The 20455-nt window shown below is 42.7% G+C and overlaps 1 protein-coding gene across 1 annotated transcript in view; it reads left to right on the forward strand.

The window, feature by feature from the left end:
• Window positions 1-7103: 7103 nt before the first annotated feature.
• Window positions 7104-20455, forward strand: part of ABCB1 (ATP binding cassette subfamily B member 1) — a 77255-nt gene continuing 63903 nt past the window's right edge. Inside the window, exon 1 of the mRNA XM_063127310.1 lies at window positions 7104-7142. The gene's annotated coding sequence lies outside the window, so the exon portion shown is untranslated. The remainder of the gene's footprint in view (window positions 7143-20455) is intronic.

Below are 20455 nucleotides of genomic sequence, written 5' to 3' on the forward strand. Positions count from 1 at the left end.
TTCCAGAGGATGGAGACGACGCTGCCGTGCCGCCTCTTACAGGCGCTGCCGGCTCAGGAGAAGATGGAGGGGACCCTTACGCCCAAACGGGGGGTCCGCGACGGAAGAAGGAACCGAGCCCACCACCACCACCACGGCGGTGGCGGTTCAGCCTCTCCCGCCCTTCTGAGTCGGAGCCTTCCAGCAGCTGAGTCGCGGCTGCACCTCAGAAATCGCCTCAGCAGCAGCAGCAGCCGGGACTGCAGAGCGCCGGCTCCGCCAGCCAATCGCGAGGCACAAGGGGCGGGGAAGGTAGGAAAGGGGGCGGGCCTGACGCTGGGGTGTTCTTCTGAGGCGGCGGCGCGCGGCTCTCCTGGTGTAACGGAAACAACCGTCAGTTAGAAGGGGGGCGGGAAAGGGAGCAGAAGACAAGAGGGTCCTCGAGGTTGATGCGCGGAGGTGAGAGGAGCGAGAAGGGGCTGGCGGGGCGGAGCCCGGCCCTCGTTCACGTCCGACGTGTTCTCGCTCTCTCCCGCCTCCTCGCCTGGCGTTTATATAAAGGCACACACTCCCTTATTCCCGAGTCTGCTATTGGTGAATAATTCCCGTGACGGAGTGGGCGTGCGAGCGCGTGAAACACAGAAAACACAGACACGCGAGAGATTCTTGCGGCGTCTAAAAAGACAAGCGCGTGTATTGTGGCGTACGTTTTTGTGAAAACACTCAGATGTGTTTTCCTCCGTTGGCAAATACCCGTGGGTGTATCTCTCTCTCTCTCTATAAATACAAACACACGAGTACGAAGAAATATACACACACAATTCGGCCCAAAGGCCATGAAGTGTGACAAGGACACAATTCATGATTTTTGTCTCTTGTTCATAGACCAAGAGAATTCGACAGATAATCACATATATACTAGTTTTCCAATTAGTATATATACTAGTTTTCTAAAGTAACATACCCAGAATTTGAGCATTTTCTTATGACACTAAAAGCATTTTTGCATTTCCACAAGACAAGTGTGCATAGTATTTCAGATGTAAATTGCCTTTGATAAATCACTGGGACCACCTGGTGATTTTATTCTTATTTGACCTAAACACTGCAATATGCTCTGTTCTCAAAATATTAATATTTTGTACTCTGCTTACTAACCACATAACACAAATATTTTCTTTCCCATTGAAAGGGGGAAACACTTCTGCTCAATAATCACCTCTTGCTTCCTGAAATAGTTACAGCAAGCATAGGCATGCACAGCACATTTCATTAGAGTGGGCACACTGGGATTTTTTTTAAAAAATGCGAAGATTTATTCAATATTCAGTCATAAAGATCATTATATTTATTTATTTATTAAACACTGTAGACACTGATGCCCTACTCCACGTTTCAGTTGCCTGACCGTGGGAGGGTCATTGCAAGTGGGGGGGGGGGAATGAGGAGACGCTCCTCTAGCCCCAGTATTGGTGGGACTTTGTGGTGATGCTGGCCAGAGGAAGGGCTTACAAAGCAAAATTCGTCTTCTGGGGGAGGGGGCTCCTGGCCTCTTTGAAGTGCAGCTCCTAGCAAAGAGGTTCCCAGCAGAACGATTCCTTTTCACTCCTGCTGCCAGAAGCAAAGGTGCTTTCTCGGAGGCAGCAGTTCCTCAGCGTGGTGGCAAAGCAGCCAGAGGACGTTCCCATTGAATCTGGCTCTCCCTCTGGATCCCCCCTCAATGCCCCCCTCAATTCAACACTTATTGCTTGAAACATTAGGATGCGCCTGGGCACACCCAGCACACCCCTTGCACTCGTCTATGATTTACAACCTGATCTTGTAATAATTAAAGGAACCATAAGTTGTTCATACCTGTACATTACCACAAGGTGGCCTCATTAAGCCAAGCAATATGTTCGCCTAGCATGAGTTTTGATTAGATAGCTTTTCTTCATTCAATAATATGTCAGGAAGTATTCACCTTATTAAATAAAACACTTCTATCCAGTTAAGAACAGTGTGCGACATTCATTTGGCATTGTCACCCTGGAAACAGATCAGTTGGTCCAGATGGTGAGCAGTTCTCTACATCCCAAAGGCATATCATTTCTGCAAGTTGTAAGGAAAGTTAACAAAACTTTTCCCAGAGAGGTCCGCCGGGCGCCTACACTGTACTGCTTTCGTGGCCAGCTGAAGACCTTTTTATTCACTCAGTATTTTAACACTTAATTTTAACTTAAATTTAAATTTTACTGTTTTAACTCTGTATTTTAATCTTATATCAACTTTGCTGTGTGGTTTTATCCTGGTTGTGCTTTTTATACTGTATTTCGAAATTGTGTTTTAACCTGTTGGGTGTTTTATTGTGGTTTTAATTTTTGTGAACCGCCCAGAGAGCTTCGGCTATTGGGCGGTATAAAAATGTAAAAAAAAAAGAAAAGAAAAAGAGCTTGACTTCACTGAAAAAAGGTCAGAATATGCTGAATGAAGACATTTGCATTTTCCAGCCTTTGCAGTTATTATGTGCAATAAAAAATCATCTCAAAACTACTTCTTTTATGACTTTTTCAAGGTTAATTCAGTGTACCATTAAAGACAAGCCTATTATTTCTGTATGAAACTTAACAGAATACTGTTGTAATCATCAAGTATTCATTATTGCAGATTACATTAATAGCTGTCTGAGTCCCATATGACATAAAGCAAATGAGACAATAACTTTACCCTAGTAGGCTGATCCTTTCATATACTGGAAGCATACTTAAGGTTACAATCCTATTTACTTGGAAATTATGTCCCATTAAACTCTGTGAGATTTCCTTCCAAACACATATGCTTACAGACTTAGTGCCTTGACAACCACACCTAAGATGATAAAAATGAGATCCTTCTAAACCCAGAATAGTTAATATAATCCAATGAAGAACAGCCAAAGCCTAAAATCATGAATGCTAAAAGTTGCTCTGACGTACATCCTTGATTTATTAAAGTATTACGGTTCTCAAAGTGGCTCGCTAAGAAAATGTAGACAACTAGGTGTTTCCCCCTTGTGCACATCAACTAGCAAACTTTGGCGGTGTATGAGTGATGGTGATAGAACCTCTTCACTGACCAAAGGGAGAAGAGTTGGCCAATCTTTCTCCAAAGTCATTGTAGAATGAGTCATTGTGCATCTGGTGTGCCTCCCAGTTATATTAGATAGCAGCGCTGGAATGGAGGCCAAGGCAAAAACAGGATATTTATGAATTCCTTTTCTTCCCAGATGTCCCAAAACCCATACCTCACATCATCTCATCCTTCCCCTTTCCTTTGATTTGTTTGGCCTCAAATGTGAACAAGTGTAAATTTGATTAACAGATCCATTTTCTTTACCTTGTTTACACATGAGATGGAGACAGTTTTTCCATTCATTTTAGGAATGCTCAGTAAACTGCAATACTGAAGTAATCCATTGTATTTGAGCAAGAGCTCCCTCTGGTGGTGACAATGCTGTTTTGCAAGTCATGCTATGTGGACTAATCTAGGCCTCTCCAATCAAGTCAACAGAATTCACTTTTTAAATTGTTGCTATTGACATTGGGAAGCTAGTGCCATTACTGAGAATTTAAAACACCTATTGTCAGGATTAAATGTATCTTCTAGCTGATATGATTATAAAAATGAACCACTGGAGAGAGGAACTGAGGTGTCACCAATGTGCAGATCACATAGGCTGACCATATGAAAAGAAGGACAGGGCTCCTGTATCTTTAACACTTGTATTGAAAAGAGAATTTCAGCAGGTGCCATTTGTATATATGGGCAACCTGGTAAAATGTCCTCTTTATCACAACAGTTAAAGCTGCAGGTGCCCTGCCCTCTTTTAAATCTGGTTGCAGTATAGCTCCTGCAGCTTTAACTGTTGTGATGAAGAGGAAATTTCACCAAGTGCAACATGCCTACAAATGACACCTGCTGAAATTCCCTTTTCTTTGCAACTGTTAAAGATACAGGAGCCCTGTCTTGCTTTTCATATGGTCACCTTAGATCACACCCGGCAACTTTCATCAAATTCAGGTAAGGCAGTAGATATTCTGAATCAGTGTCTGGATGCAGTAATGGACTGGATGAGGGTAAATCCAGTCAAGACAGAACTACAGTTAGTGCATGATTTGTTTCACTGGCTGAGTGGCGTTCAGTCTGTTCTGGAGGGGGGGTCGCACTACCCCTAAAAGGTCAGGTTTATAAGTTTGGAGATGCTTTTGAATTCAGAATTTTCACTAGAGACAGGCATAAGTGGTGTCACTGACACAGAGCAACCTTTATCAGTGTATGCTGATATACCATCTGTGACGCTATGTGGACAAAAATAGCATAGCTGGTAACCTCTTGTTTAGATTATGGCAATGTGTTGTGCATGGGACTTCCTTTGAAAACAGTCTGGAAATTTCAGCTGGCCCAAAACAGAGTAGCGAGATTGTTAATGGACTGGTCAATATCAACATTGTGCCAGTGTGCTGCAGTCCATTTCTGGGCCCAATTCAAAGTGAGGTTTACAACAGCTGGGATTGTTTAGCTGGGATTAAACAAATGGATTTTTTTCCTCATGGAAAAATGTGTGTCTATTTTTGTTCTTATGTGCCTTGGAAAATACTATATTCAGGACAGACTCTACTATCAGAGAAAGATAATTTCCTATTACCAGAGGAAAGGCTTTGCATTCTGAAAGTTCGGTTCCCTCCAACCACTAGGTAATTTGTCTTTAACTTTTTTGCCTCAAGCAGCAACTTAAATTAATCTTCAACTTTGCTACTGTAATGTTTCTCTTGACTTCTGCTCTCTCCCTAACCAGGAACCTGTTTATGTTTCACACAAAGCAAGAGACAGATTTGAGTTACAGCTAGACTTTGGGGCTGTTCACACAACACTCTGAGCCACACTCAGTGGATGAGTGTGGGTTGTTTTGAACTATGGGTTGTTTGTTGAACCATGGGTTAGCGTGGTGTCTGAATGCAGCATGTTTTCTGCTAGTTGGGTTATTGTGTTATCTGAACACAGCCAGTTTAGATAACTATATAGTGTGGCTTGTTCACCACCCTGAACAACCCAACAACACACCATGGGCTCTCAAGGTGGCTTGTTCAAGAAAACAAGCCACCCTGGCTACGTTCAGACAACATACTGACGATTCAGGAAATAACTCACACTCAAACACTGAGTGTGGATTAGCATGTTGTATGAACAGCTTCATAATGATTTCAGTAATGGTGGGGGGATTCTACACGCCGTACTGAGGGTGCTTCCATGCGCCCCCAGTGCGGCCCCAAAGCGATCGTGTAACTTGCCTCGAGAAGCGAAGAGGAAGAGGCGTCCTTGCCGCCGCTGCTGCCACCCACCTACCTCCGACCTGGCTGGGTCGGAGAGCTCAGCGGAAGAAGGTGGGGTGGGGAGCAGAAGACCATTGTTTCTTTGTCCCAGAATGCTAGATGTAATTTGATACCTGTAGTACCTATACAGTGTGCAATCTCCATCCTTAGTCTGAATTGATATGCCAAGTTTCCTAGCCACAAAATATGGCCAAATAGGGGGGGGGCTTTTCTGTCCCCTCCCCATCCACTGTTTTTTGTTGCTTGCACACTGTTTTGTGGCATTTTAGTTAGTACTGATGAAGGTATTGCCTAACTGTAGATTTTGGAGTTGTAACTCCACCCAAGTTCTTTTTATGTACAGGCTTTTCTGTTATGTAAATGATTTTCAACAACAATTTCAAAGTGTTAACCAAGATATTTCTTTTATCCTTGGTGATTTCCGCTAACCCCTCTCATGATTTGCTACTCCCATAGCAAACCTATTAAGTGCTTATCAGTAGTCTTTTCACAAGGTGCATTTCAATATACACCAGATTTCCTAATCACAGCAAGTTGCATAGACAGGCTGGTGTGTACAGCGTTTCCAGATAACAATGGCCCATTTCTTTACCTAGGAGTTCAAAGTCTAAGATACATAGGATTTCTCAGTTTAGGAAATGGGGGGGGGCAGGGGGATTTGGTAGTTGTACAAAGAATTGCCAGACATCCTGTCTTATATGCGATGTCCTGTTTTTGGTGTTATGAAGGGGAAGGGCTGGGAATGTAGTTGTGCTGTATAAAAATTATATAAGGGTGTTTTCAGACGCTCTAAGTTTTGGAAGGCCCTTGGGCCAGATACCCTTCAGTGGGGGCCCTGCCAAAGTGGCCCACCTTTTCCCTTCCGTTCCTACTGCCCATTCACTTGCCATTTCCCTCTGGGTCTAACCTGCAGAACTATCCAGAGGGGACGGTGCAAGGCAAGCAACGGATGCTGCTCTTCCTCCTCACTTTGGTTAGGTGAACAGGCAGTGAAAGGAAGTGTCAGGGACTCCCTGCAATGACATGGCTCTTGGCAGGTACCTAATGATCCCTGGCTTTGATCCTGACCCTACAACCCAGTAATCCCCACACCCAATTGAACTGAAGTACTTGCATTTCAAAACATTCAATCCCACTGATTTAAATCTTCCAGCAACATTTCTAATAGAGAGTGGCTTCAGGCATTATGGCCTAGTGTAGAAATAGAATGCGCGAATGATTTTTCATGCTTCCAAGCCATATCCAATGAGGAAAGCTGCTCTTTTCCATCCCATGATGAGTTGCATGAGCTCCAGATATAGATGCGGCCAGTGACGGCGGGGAGAGAGGCTGAAGGGACACAAAACTGCCTCCTACTTCACACCTCCCTTCTCCACCTCTCCCACTCACCCCAGAGCCAGCAATAGATTTTTAAGACAAGCAGCGGCAGGGCAGCGCACCAACTTCTCCATCCTTTCCCACTGAGATTTTGTTGCCAACTAGGGGGAATGTTCTGTGCATATGTGAGATCTGCATATGCTCAGGACATTCCCCCAGGAAATACTCTGGCTGTATTGTGTGTGTGTGTGGCGGGGGAGAGATTAATGGCAAACATACACACGTGCAGATGCGGGGAATGGCTTTTGACAAGGGGCAACCTGTTGATCGCTCCTCCGAAAGCCAGAATTGTTGAAGAGCACACCCTCACTACAGAGCAGGGTAAGAAAAAGGCACTGGGCTAGCCCCCCCCCCCAATAAACAGTTTACTGAGAGGGAACAACAGCCGGTCTTTCCAGTAAGGTGGGAATGGGACAAGTAGCAGTTCAGCTGGATCAGGTAGGAGAGTAATTTTATTTACTTTTGTGTAAGTATGTGTGGATTAATCTGGATTGTGCAGGGATAAAGAGGGAAAGGCACCATAAACTGGCAACAAAAGAGGCAAACTCTGGTGCTCAAAAAAAGAAGAGAAATTTATTGTGTTCAATGCATTTTGGAGATGTCTCCTTCAGGAGCTACAAGTAAGAATAGTATCTTATAGACAACATCCTCAAAGGGCTTTTCTACGTTAAAATCCAACTTCTTTTTAAAAAACTTTAAAAGTAAATGCCCACTTTAAACATAACATATAATCTTCCCATGTTTTAATTCTATACGATTAGGACAGTAGTAAAACAATGGGCTCCATCACACCAGCATTTTATCACACTCTTGTCAGAGCACTACTCATATGACATTGTGCCTGTCCTGCGGTCACCCCACCTCTTTCCTCCATTTTCTGTTTACCTAGTGCGGGGAAAGTCCTGTTTATTTCCTCCATACAGGATTAAAGCGCCCTTCTGTCCCCATGTATTGCCATCCTCACACTATGTCCTTTGTTGGGGGCATGCACTCCCCCCCTCATTTTTTATTGTGAATATTAACAAAGTAGAACAGAAAGGGAAGGGAGGTCTTGCTCATGAAACAGGAGGGTAGGGCAGCTCTCCTCCTCCAGCACGCTGTGTTGTCGGCTTATGCTGACTCAGTTGAACAACAAGAACCAATGAACTGGAGGTAGAAGAAGAAGGGGTGGGGTGGAGTGGAGTGGGAGAGTATTTCACTGATACAGTGGTGATACCACAAACACACGTGAAAGGGATCCTTAGCTTGACCTGCTAATAAAACAGAGGTGGAAACCGTAGAGGCAAAATGGGGAAAAGCTGTAAGTGTGATGGAACCTAATGGCATTTTACCTCTGCATAGCTTTTAACATACCCTTACATAAATCATTGCCCTCCCAAACCTCACAAACATGAACCAACCTGTATATAGTTATACAATTACTTGATTCCAAGACTGGCAATAATCCTTTCCTTAAGGTGCTTGTACTAGCTGTTTTTCAGAGCATTTAGCTCTCATACCAGATGTATACCGGGGAACATCTATACGGGTTCTTTACCCCGACCTAAACGCGCAGATTCGCGTTTCAGGACACATGATGCAGCCATCCGTTCACTGCAGCGCTGGTTATTTAACACGATAATGCACATATTTGTAGTTGCGATTTACTGTGACTTTTAGATCAATGTCCGAGTTTGCACCGCATTATAATGATGAGTTGTTGGGTGAGTCAAATCGCATTTTGACATGTGGGCCTAGCTTTGAGGGCAGGACAAAGTGATTGGCCGATTTCCCACCTATCGCGTCCTCCTCTGGTTCCCTTGTTCCTTCACACCGTTTTCATTTTGAATTATATGATTCTGCGGAGCTCCGCAGATAGAGCTTAGAATATTAAAACAAAGAGGGGGGAACGGGCAGCCAGAGGAAGGGGACGTATTCAGTCCCCCTCTTGCTCCTTGGAAAAAAGCTCAGTGTATTTAAATGCTGAGCTGACTGTCTCTCCACCCACGCCCTGCACTTCTCCGCCTTTGGGAAATCTTTTCTTCTTGGAGGGTTGTCCTTTGCAATGCGCTACTTCCCCCCCCCTCGCATCCTCCTCTGCTACCTCGTTCTTTTCCCTCCCCCCTGGAACTCCGCAGATAAAATTTATAGCTATTTGTGGTCGGTATCATCGTATGTGCATGTGTGTACATTAATAACTGCACTTCAAAAAAATAATAATTCAGGAGATAAATCACTGTTGCTGCTGCAGTGCAACACTCTTTGCCTAGATTCGAATCAATGAAAATTTGGGTTTATATTCAATTCAGAGCAATCCCGCTGTCATATAGATGGGGGCCCAGAGATTTTATATCTCCCAGGTGATTTTTGACTAGACTACAACCCAATTAAGCTCAGGCACTGATCCTACTATTACTTTCAATCAGTGGCTAATCAATGGTTGATTTCCATTTTGCTCCTTTTACCCTCCCCTCCCGTTGATTAGTGTGTCATCCGAACTCAGCCAGTATATGATATATGTGATATCAATTGGTGTTGAATACATATTGCATTCTCTATGTTAGCCCAAAGTAATAGCAGGATTAATGAGAGTTAAATGCTCTGAAAAATACTAAGTACAAGTGCCTTAAGGAAGGAATTATTGCCAGTATTGGAATTAAGGAATTGAATAACTATGTACAGATTGGTTCATGTTTGTGGGGATTGCAGGGGGGGGGCAATGATTTATGTAAGGAGTGGATTTGTTAAAAGCTACGCAAAGGTAAAATGACATTGTTTTACTACTATTCTAATCAGTTAGAAGTAAAAACATGGGAATATTGTATGTTATGTTTATATTTACTTTTAAAGGTTTTTTGTTTTGTTTTTTAAATGTGGGATTCTAAAGTAGAAAAGCCCCTTGAACTTTGTAAATAGGATGAGGGTGTTGTCTATAGGATACTAGTCTTACTCTCAATTTATTTGTTTGATTTATAGCTGTATTGAGCACAATACAATTCACTTCTTTTTTGAGCTCGTTTTTCGTTGCCAGTTTACATTGTCTTTCCCTCTTTATCCCTGCCTGTTTCTTCTGCAGGAGTCCTGACATCTTTTGTCTCTGGTCACTCTAGCTAAAGAGGGCAGGGCTCCTGCAGCTTTAACTGGTGTTTAACTGAGGGAATTGCACCGGGTTCTCCATGCATAAAAATGATGCCTGATGAAATTCACTTTTCTATACAACTGTTAAAAGTACAGGAGCCCTGTTCTCCTTTTCATATGGTCACCCTATTTAAATTCCCCCCTCTTGCTTTGCCACAGTCCCAATCCAAATCAAGCTGTGCACACTTTACACTGAAGTAAGAATTCACTTTTGCCCTAAGAGAGGAGATGGAGGGTGAAAGGTAGTGAGAGGGAGAGAAAGCCTAGTAACGAGCGTGCAATAAAACACTTGTCTGATGGAGCACTGTATCTAACCCTGTTTTTCTGTGGCTAGTCAAATTTATTTATTTATTTATTGCATTTTTATACCGCCCAATAGCCAAAGCTCGCTGGGCGGTTTACAAAAATTAAAACCATAGAAACCATTCAAAATATCAAACAAACAGTATAAAAGCATAATATAAAAACACAGCCAGGATAAAATCAAGCAGCAATGCAGAAATTAATACAGATTTAAAATACAAATTTAAAACAGCAAAGTTAAAATTAAATTGCTAGACTTTTAAAATGCTGAGAAAATAAAAAAATCTTCACCTGGCGTCTAAAAGAGTATAGCATAGGTGCCAGGCGAACCTCTTTTAGGGACCTCATGAGAAGGACCTCCTTCTTTTAGCCACCTACTTCACTTGAATTAAACGTTTTTCTTATAACATCTGTCTATGACTAAATTATTCAAAACAAACAAACCCAAAACATGTCTCCCACAAGACGCCACATTAAAAAATGGGGGTCTTCTCAGGTGTGGCAAAACTACATGTGTGGTGTAGAAGAACCTGAAAGGGCGAGTTCCCTTGGTTCGCTGAGAGGCGGTCAAGGACTCTCAAGACACAATTTCTCTCATCTTAGAAAAGTTTTATTACAAGCAGCCTGCAGTGCTGCAAGGTGTCAACCCCTAGAGGATCTGAAGGACTACCCACTAATTGCAGGCAAAGCTAACATATTTATAGGGTCAGTTCCCCTTAGAGACAACGGCAGAACCTTCCCACCAATCATAATACAGTTTTGCAATACAATAACCAATGATAGACAAGTCATTTATGCATGTGCAGAGTGCAGATAATTCTAGGACTAGAAAAACAATACATAGATGGGTATTGCAATCAATTAGGCAACTAAACCTCCCATCTGTTTCCTTTCTGCGGTTAGCTTGCTTTGAAAGCTGCTGTGGTTGAGACACAGTCCTGTGACATGATTTCAACATAGATTGTTAGTTGTAGTCTTAAGATATTTTAGTTACGCTGAAAGCATACATCTTATGATTTATAATGACAAGGCCAAAGCATTTTATTTTCTTATACCTGTGGGGATAGGTAAAGAGACCACCCATCTTGATTTCCACGACAGGTGGATTATTTTCTTCCCAGTTCAGTATTTTGCACTCTCGTTTTCCTACTATGGTGTGTTTTCATATGGTTGGCAGAAAGTAAATGTGTATGCTGCTTGCTCGCTTCCAAAATCAAGTGCCCCCCCTCGTCGACTTCTCCCAAATCATTACTTATTGCTTTAGGAAATTAACGTTTTCACTAGTTCCTGTATAAACTACTGGAGCAGGAGGCAGTGGGGGTGGGAAAAAGCTAATGATGTTCATGGACCTGGGGTGGGACTCTGTCCTAACCAGCGCAAATAAATGTGGATTACATTACAATGTGAACTGTGGAAGGGCCGGCTAGGGAGGGGTTCTTTCAGTTCCATGTGCCAAAGCTGAATTCTGCAAAAGCCGGAGAATAGGTGAAAGTGATTCCCAATGTGTTGCTCTGAAGATTCCCCCCAGGCCCCCGTCTATACGACAACGGGATTGTTCCTCATTGAATGTAAATCTGAATTTTGGTTGATTCGAATCTAGGCAAAGAGCGTCACTCTGCAGCAGCAACAGCGATTTATCTTCTGTGGAGAATGGAGGGCTGCGTGATGTGTCCTGAAATGCAAATCTGAGCATTTACATTGGGGTAAAGAAGTCGTATAGACAAGTCCCTGGTTACACAATATATGGAAGTTTTGGGTGTGTGTTTTAAAGTGATGGTTTTAAAATTGATTTGTGACTTGAGTATGTGTGGAATGGATTTGGTGTATTAAAATGGATTTGTGAGTGTGTGTGTGGGTTTCCTGGCTGCCCGATGTTATATTCATCTATTTGTGACTAAATTGATGTGGTGGTGGGGAGATATTTCTTATCATAGTAGCCACACTAATTCATTTTTAAAAAGGATTTACAACTTTAAAAAAGCATTTGTGTGTGTCTCAGAGCTCCCTCAGTCAAGCATTTTATTGCACGCTCGTTACTGGGCACTCCGGATTTCCATGGATCCCTCTCATGACGTCGTCTGCCTCCCACCCCTTCTAGCCTTTTTCACGTGATGAAAAAAGCCCCCGGTTAAGTCCATATTATTTTTAAAGATGGAAGTTGCCGCTATCTCCTGCTGTATGCAGGAGAAGCGGCTCGATAAAGATGGCCCTTTTTTTTACTTCCGCTTTCCTCTCCTTGAGAGAAGGAGGAAGTATAAAGCAACCAAAGCTGGGGTGGAGAAGTGACGGTAGGCAACGCTGGGTGGGCATGCTGGGAACTGTAGGACTTCATTTTCTGTTGAAACATGCATAGGGTTGCACCTGTATATGCATGAAATGAGTTGTTGTATTGTGCTGCTTCTCATCACCCTTGCTTCTGCATAGGCATGTAGCTTTGGGAGTGGGGGTGCTTTGTGGTGGATATGCAAAGCAGTGGATGTTTGGATGTTCTGAGAATTTACTGCTGTTTTCAAGGAACTGGCTTTCCCCCTCCCACTCACGTTCTTAAAGTCAGTTGATTACCTGTGCAATGCGTGCTGGAGAAGGAGGATATGAGTCAAAGGAAGTACTTTTGTGTTGGCAGTGTTTTGTGATTCTCTCCCCGCCCTCTGCACACACTTGGAGCTCATGATGACTTTAAAGACTGTTAATTCACGTTCCTTCTCTGTGCAACGTGGGTTGTTGTTAGAAGAAAAACAATGTGGAAAGGGATAGCTTGGCCACAGTGGTACAGGCATTGGTAACCTCAAGATTGGATTACTGCAACGCGCTCTATGTGGGGCTGCCCTTGAAGCTGCTCCGGAAGCTGGAGCTAGTGCAGAATGCTGCAGCTCGGCTGTTGTCCGGAGCTGCCCCTTTCCAGCATGTAACTCCTCTGCTGAGGGAACTGCACTGGCTGCCTATTCGCTACCGGGCCAGGTTTAAGGTTCTTGTACTTGTGTACAAAGCCCTAAACAACTTGGGACCAGGATACCTGAGAGAGCGCCTTCTCCCTTACCAACCTGCCCGGTCACTGAGGTCATCCGAGGGCCTGCTCCTGGTGGTTCCACCTAGATCCATCCTCCAATTGGAGTCCACCAGGGGAAGAGCCTTCAGTGTGGTGGCGCCCCTCCTGTGGAATTCCCTGCCTCTGGAGGTCAGGCAGGCTCCAACCTTGTACTCCTTTCGGCGCCTCCTGAAAACGTCTTTATTCCAAGAAGCCTTTCTTTAACATGCAGCCTTGGATTTCTGTGTTGTTGTTTTTGCTTCTTTTAAAATTTTGTTTTAACTGTTTTATTCTGTTTTTATTTTCATTTTACCTTGTATTTTATTTTATTTTCATTTTACCTCCGAAATTTTTTCAATGAGGAGCGGTATATAAATATTCTAAATAAAATAAATAAATAAATACATAAATAAATTACTGCAATGCACGCTATGTGGGGCTGCCCTTAAGGCTGCTCTGGAAGCTGGAGCTAGTTCAGAACGCAGCAGCTCAGTTGTAGTCAGGAGCTCCCCCTTTTCGGCATGTAACTCCTTTGCTGAGAGAACTGCACTGACTGCCTGTCAGCTACTGGGCCAGGTTTAAGGCTTTGGTACTAGTATACAAAGCCCAAACAACTTGGGACCAGGATACCTGTCATGTCTAGCCCTGTCCGCCTGAGTTGGAAGAAGGTGTTTCAGGTGATTAATCAGAATCAGACTCTGAAGTAGAGGAGTCAGCTCCAGACGCAGGCCAGCCTGTACCAGTTGGGGAGAAAGCTCTCACGGCCTCTTCACCAGCTGCTGGTGAACTCTCTCCAGAACTTATCTCGTCAAGGGCAAATAATACACAGTCAGTGGGAAGCCAACATTCTTCCGAAGGAGAGAGCACAGACAGATTAGCTGATCCTAGAGTACGCCGCCAACTAAAATGGGCAGAGCAAAAGGAAGGCGATAGGAGATGTTTATTGCTTGAATAAAGCTTTGTAGATTACTTAGCAGGCCTCGTTATTGTCTCCCAAGAAGGCAGGAGGTTTTGAGAAACATGACAATACTATCTTACTTACTAACCTCCCTGGTTACTGAGGTCGTTAAAGGACATGGGCTCCACATGGACCTATGGCCTGATTGAAGTCCACCAGGCGAAGGGTCTTTAGTGTGGTGGCCCCTTCTCTTTGGAGCTCCCTGCCCCTGGAGGTCAAACAGGTGCCAACACTGTGCTACTTCTGGCGCCTCCTGAAAACAACTCTTTTCAAGGAAGCATTCCTCTACTGACCAGCCACTATTATTTATTGATTTGCCCTTTTAAATTGATTAATTTTAAATTGTTGATTCAAACTTTTTAAAATAACTTTTTTCTGTTTTATTCCTATGTTCACCACTCTGGAATCTATTTTAGATATAGAGCAGTATCTATATAAATAAAAATGTAAATGTTCGTTCGAAACAGACGTTATATCTCCGAAAGTTCTTCACCGATTGCTTTGAAATTTTGACACAACGTTGCATTCGAATATGCGAGCGTTGTTATGTAACTATGTTCTATATGGGGACAAAAGTTTTTCTTAAAATCGAAGAAATAGGCCTCCTCAAAACCAGTCCTGCTGATCATTGTGACATCGCCAACCAGTAGGCCAATCCACTGCCTCTGCCTCCTCTCCTATTTGCATGTTCTCTCACAATTGGCTGAGTGAATATAGATGTCATACCTGTGACACTTACATGTTCTGAAGAAAGGTAACTGCCAGGAATTTCCACTAACCTCCTCACTGTAAAAACATCCTTTTTTAAAAACCAAACAATCTGCTTTACTTCATCCAAATAATGCCTCGCAGAAGATCACATTTAGGTCGTCGTACTCGCAGAGCGGAAGCACTGCGACGAGAAATTGCAAATCAGACTGAGGAAGAACGGGCATCAGCAAACGAGAAAAAAGAAAAAGAATGCCTCAAATACGTGCCAAGGAACCAGGCAAGCAACGTTCAGCCAGACTTGAGGATGCACGATTGCGAGCATGGCAATCGCGTTCTAGTTTCAGATCTGCTTTGTTCTCAAAGCTCAGGGCCAATCTTTAGAATTGTGTGGTTTAGATCTAGACACAGATTGCTTCTCACATGGGCAATTATATGTTGCGTGTTCTAGAGTCGGCAAACCAGACAATCTCTATATCTACACAGACAATGGAACAACTAAAAATATTGTATATCCACAAGCATTGTGAAATTAAACATATTAGAAACATCCGCTTTGTCTTTTCTTTCTTTTCAATTTAACCAGACTGAGCCACAGTGGTATAAAAATGTAATTTATATAAATAAAAATTTAAATGTTCGTTTGTTCCTAATCTAAAATCTCCGAAAGTTCTTCACCGATTGCTTTGAAATTTTGACACAACGTTGCATTCGAATACGCGCGTGTTTTTATGTAACTATATTATAGATGGGGACAAAAGTGTGTCTTAGAATCGAAAAAATAGGGTATATAAAAGCCCAGAGGCCTCCTCCAAGCCACTTATGCAAATAGGAGAGGTCATTGTGACATCACCAACCAGTAGGCCAATCCACTGCCTCTGCCTTCTATAGATGTCACACCTGTGACAGGTAAAAACATGCTTTTTTGAAAAACAGCACCATCTGTTGGATGTAAAAGGAACACATGCTGGTCAGGCTGGAAGATACATAAGCAGCAATGAAGCTGTATGGCGAATTCTTTCATTTCCCATACATGAACGAAGTCCAGCTGTTGTTCACTTAGCAGTACATCTAGAAAATGGACAACGCATTTATTTCACAGCTGCAAATGTGCAACAAATAGCCCTGAATCCACTGGCTACAACGTTAACTGCTTTCTTCACGTTATTGCTACCAGGTGGAAGAACTGCTCATTCCGCTTTGAAATTGCCATTGAACATGCAATTCATTGAAACTCCCACGTGCAACATTTCCAAAGCATCCGGCATGGGAAAAGTATTGCAAAAATGCAAACTTATTGTTTGGGATGAATGCACAATGGCGCACAAAAAATTGCTCGAGGCTCTTGATCGATCATTGCAAGATTTGCGTGGAAACATCAGACCATTTGGGAACGCATTAATATTGCTTGCAGGAGATTTCAGGCAAACATTACCTGTAATTCCTCGATCGACACCAGCGGACGCAATAAATGCTTCCCTGAAATACTCTACTTTGTGGCGACACGTAAAGACGTTAAAATTAACTACAAATATGCGTGTCCAGCTGCAAAACGATCGATCAGCTGAGATATTCTCACGTCAATTGCTGGAAATTGGGAACGGAAAGGTGCCGGTTGATCTGACCTCAGGACGAATTTCATTGCCTCATAACTTCTGCAATTTAGTGACGTCAAAAGAAGAATTGGTTCAAAAAGTATTTCCCAATATTCAAACCAATTATAAGAATCACTATTGGCTGAGTGAACGAGCTATTCTTGCGGTCAAGAACAAAGACGTCTACGAACTTAACAATATTATTCAGTCTAACATTCAAAGCGAGGCAGTCACATACAAGTCCGTTGACACTGTTGTGGAAGCAGATGAAGCGGTTAATTATCCCACAGAATTTTCGAATTCACTCGATCTGCCAGGGATGCCACCGCACGTACTGCAATTGAAAATCGGCATGCCAGTTATCATGTTGCGAAATATCAACCAGCCAAAGCTTTGCAACGGCACGCGTCTTGCAGTAAAAAAATTACTAAGCAACGTCGTAGAAGCAACAATCTTGACAGGACCTTTCAAAGGTGAAGATGTCCTCATTCCTCGCATTCCTATGATTCCAACAGATATGCCATTTCAATTTAAGAGATTGCAATTCCCAATTCGATTGGCGTTTGCAATCACCATCAACAAAGCTCAGGGCCAATCTTTAGAATTGTGCGGTTTAGATCTAGACACGGATTGGTTCTCACATGGACAATTATATGTTGCGTGTTCTAGAGTCGGCAAACCAGACAATCTCTATATCTGCACAGACAATGGAACAACAAAAAAGTTTGTATACCCACAAGCATTGTGAAATTAAACATATTAGAAACGTGCGCTTTCTCTTTTCTTTCTTTTCCATTTAACCAGACTGAGCCACAGCAACGCGTGGCCGGGTACAGCTAGTTGTAAATAAATAACTAGCCACTGTACGGAGTGGGAGGAAAGCAAAGCATGGCCTCAAATGCTCCAGGCAGCCCCCCCTCAGGGAAGCAGAAAATATTGAAATGGAAGTTATTTATTTATTTTATTGCATTTCTATACTGCCCGATAGCCGAAGCTCTCTGTATAAAACAACAGTATAAAACCATAATATAAAATACAATATAAAAAAGCAAAGTTTAAATTAATTTATAGTCTGTTAAAATACTGAGAGAATAAAAAGGTCTTCACCTGGCATCTAAAAGAATATAGTGTAGGTGCCAGGCAAACCTCCTTAGGGAGCTCATTCCACAGCTGGGGTGCCACTGCAGAGAAGGCCCTCCTCTCTGTTATGGGGCAGACAGCAAGAGGCAGTTAAATGGCTGGTCTAGGGTTGCTAGCTGTATGGACCTGCTCCTGTGCCTTTCTTAACAGCCTGAGCCAGGTATATCTAAATTTAGCAGGTGCAGCTTAACCCACGACCTATTTCTGTAAGAGGAAAAGCTTCAGCCACTACATTTATACAGCCACTATCAGGAGATGCTTCAGCTGCTCTTCCCAGTCCTGGCCAAGTCTTCCTTCGTCCATCTCTCACTGCCACTGATGAGGGTGGTGAGAAGCATATGAAGGAGGGGCCGGACTTGGCTGTTGCTGGAAAGAGCTGCTGCTTCAAGCACCTGCTGAGTCCATTCATGCACTGTTTTCCATCCCCATCAGGTCAACACGCAGCATGTGAAGCCGGAGACATGGCAGCACTGGCTGAGTCCCTTTCTCTGTGGCTCTTGATACCGCAGAAAAAATGAAAATGGGCTGGGGAGGGCAGCGGTGGGGGCAATCTGGCTTGCGGGTAGCTATTTGCCCCTTCTCCACCAGTGAAGATTAGCTGTAGGACATGGCTGAAAGCCTGCCTTACACTCTTGTTAATCTGGCACATGACACAAAATGGAGTTGTAGAGTGAGGTGATAGCATTCTAGACTGTACCACTTCAGTCTGTGGTGGAGCGGCATATTTTTTCAATCTTCTGTCATGTAGCATTTCAGTCTGTTACCTCATCTTGCATCATGCATCCATTTCCTCAGAAAGTCCCTAATTTGCTGCCAAAGATGAAATCATGTCTTTTTGTCCAGTCACTTGCAAGAGTATTTCATAACAGGTTAATGATTAAGCCTTTCTAGATGATTTTATTATCCAAATGTGACATGCAGATGTTAATGTTCTGGGTCATTCATAGAAATCTCAATGAGCTGTAAAGAGGTTGTCTCTTGCATGCATTGGACAGGTTGTTTAATATTTTATAGGTACAAGCAACTCAGTGTGGCATTTATTGCGACCTTGGTCAAGGGTCAATGTACAGTTTATGGATTTCGTGCCATACTGTTGTTTTCTAAGTGAACTAAGTTCATCAAAGTTTATTAGTAGGTCTTTGAAATAACACCAGCCAACCAATAGTGATATTTATGAATAATCAAGCATACCTTCATAAGTCATAGGAGTATTAAGATTTTGTCATTTTTACTTTCTACTCCTAATAATGATTTCCATCTTGTAGTGAGAAAATTACTTGCTTGTTTTGGTATCTATTATAACAATTTCATCCTTACTATAATAAAGTGTGATGGTCTGGCCCAATTTCCTATGACTCCAAATATTAACTTAACATTGGGCAGTATAGAAATGTAATAAATGAATGCATAAATAACATGGCCATGCTACACAGTAATATGTATACTACTGGCTGAAACAATAACAGGATGATAGCAATGGAACAGTGTCATTAGAGCTATAAATCATCCCAGAAGCAATTCTTTTTAAAATTCCAAATATTAAAGGAACAAAAATGAGTCATGCAGTAAACCCCATTTCCCTAACTCTCTATTTTAAATCCCACTAGTTCCAAACTTAGGGTCAAGCAGTTCATCACAAAAGATAGGCAGGCTTAAAATAATGGCTCCTCCCTTGCTCCTTTTCAGGGTCATAACGTTTTCTTGATTCTGTCCCAGAAGTTATCATAGAGCATCATCGGATGAGCATTTTATTGCATGCTTGTTACTCCCCACTTATGGATGTTTGTGGGTCCTTTTGACTACAACAACTGCCTCCCATGCGTCTCCCGCTGTGTGCAGTAAAAGTGGCATAAAAAAAAAAACAGCCATTGAATGGGCCACATGGTCATCGTTTACTTCCTCTTTCTTCCCCTGTGGGAAGAAAGAGAGAAGAGGAAGTATCATGGGACAGAAGCGGGGTGGGGGGAAGCGACGGTAAGGAAACATGATTTCCCCCCATCAGATGACACTTTTTGTCAGGTTTTGAAGCAACGTCTTTATCTTTGCACTCTGAGTAAGCAGATTTTTATTATGATTTCTTCATTTTCCAAGCCATTCCAAGATCCTCTTCTAACTCATCAAAACACTGAATCCAGCTGTCTGTAGCTTTATGAGCATGTTTTGATAACAGCAGGGGACAGGGCAAATAGAGGGGGAAAAGCACAATTCTTGATTCATCATGGCATCCTCCATATAAGCCAACATCCTAATTTAACCATATTAAATTAAATTGACGTGGTTCACAACACTTGGTTGCCTGTAAATTCGATTAGAGATCTAGAGAGGCATCTCATAAACTGCAGAGGGCTCGGCATACGTTTTCAGATGTAGTGAGAATGGAATGCACCATTGCCCAGAGATTCTGGAACATGATTTGTTGGATTGAAAACTAGTACGGTATACTACATTCTGATACCAGGCTTCCCATTAATAAATGTTCTTAAATTGCCTGCGAAAATTTTCATGAAATTATAATGTGCTATCATATGCTTGGACTCAGTTCTTTTCAGGAACTTGATACTATGTTGAAAAAGCCTGTGAAACCTGAGGCTAAGATGGCTAGGCTTAATGTTTTAGAACATGATGCAGCATGTACTTCACATAGGGAGCTTGGTAGGGCTTTTTCTTCCCCATCTTGACAGTCAAGTTACAAATCTGAGTCCATTGGAAGCAAGAATTGGTGCCGAATGTCAGCCGGTGGTACCAAAGTCATTGGAGGTTGGTCTACTCCTATTGGACAGAGTAATGTAAAAAAATCATGCATCGAACAACACCACACACAAAAAACTTTTATCAAACAACTGGTTCCTATTTATTTCACTGGCTGATATGGACTTGACTCTTAGGGTGCAGTTCTATACATGTT

Source organism: Elgaria multicarinata, chromosome 1 (genome assembly GCF_023053635.1).
Source record: "Elgaria multicarinata webbii isolate HBS135686 ecotype San Diego chromosome 1, rElgMul1.1.pri, whole genome shotgun sequence".
NCBI classification, from domain to species: Eukaryota; Metazoa; Chordata; class Lepidosauria; order Squamata; family Anguidae; genus Elgaria; species Elgaria multicarinata.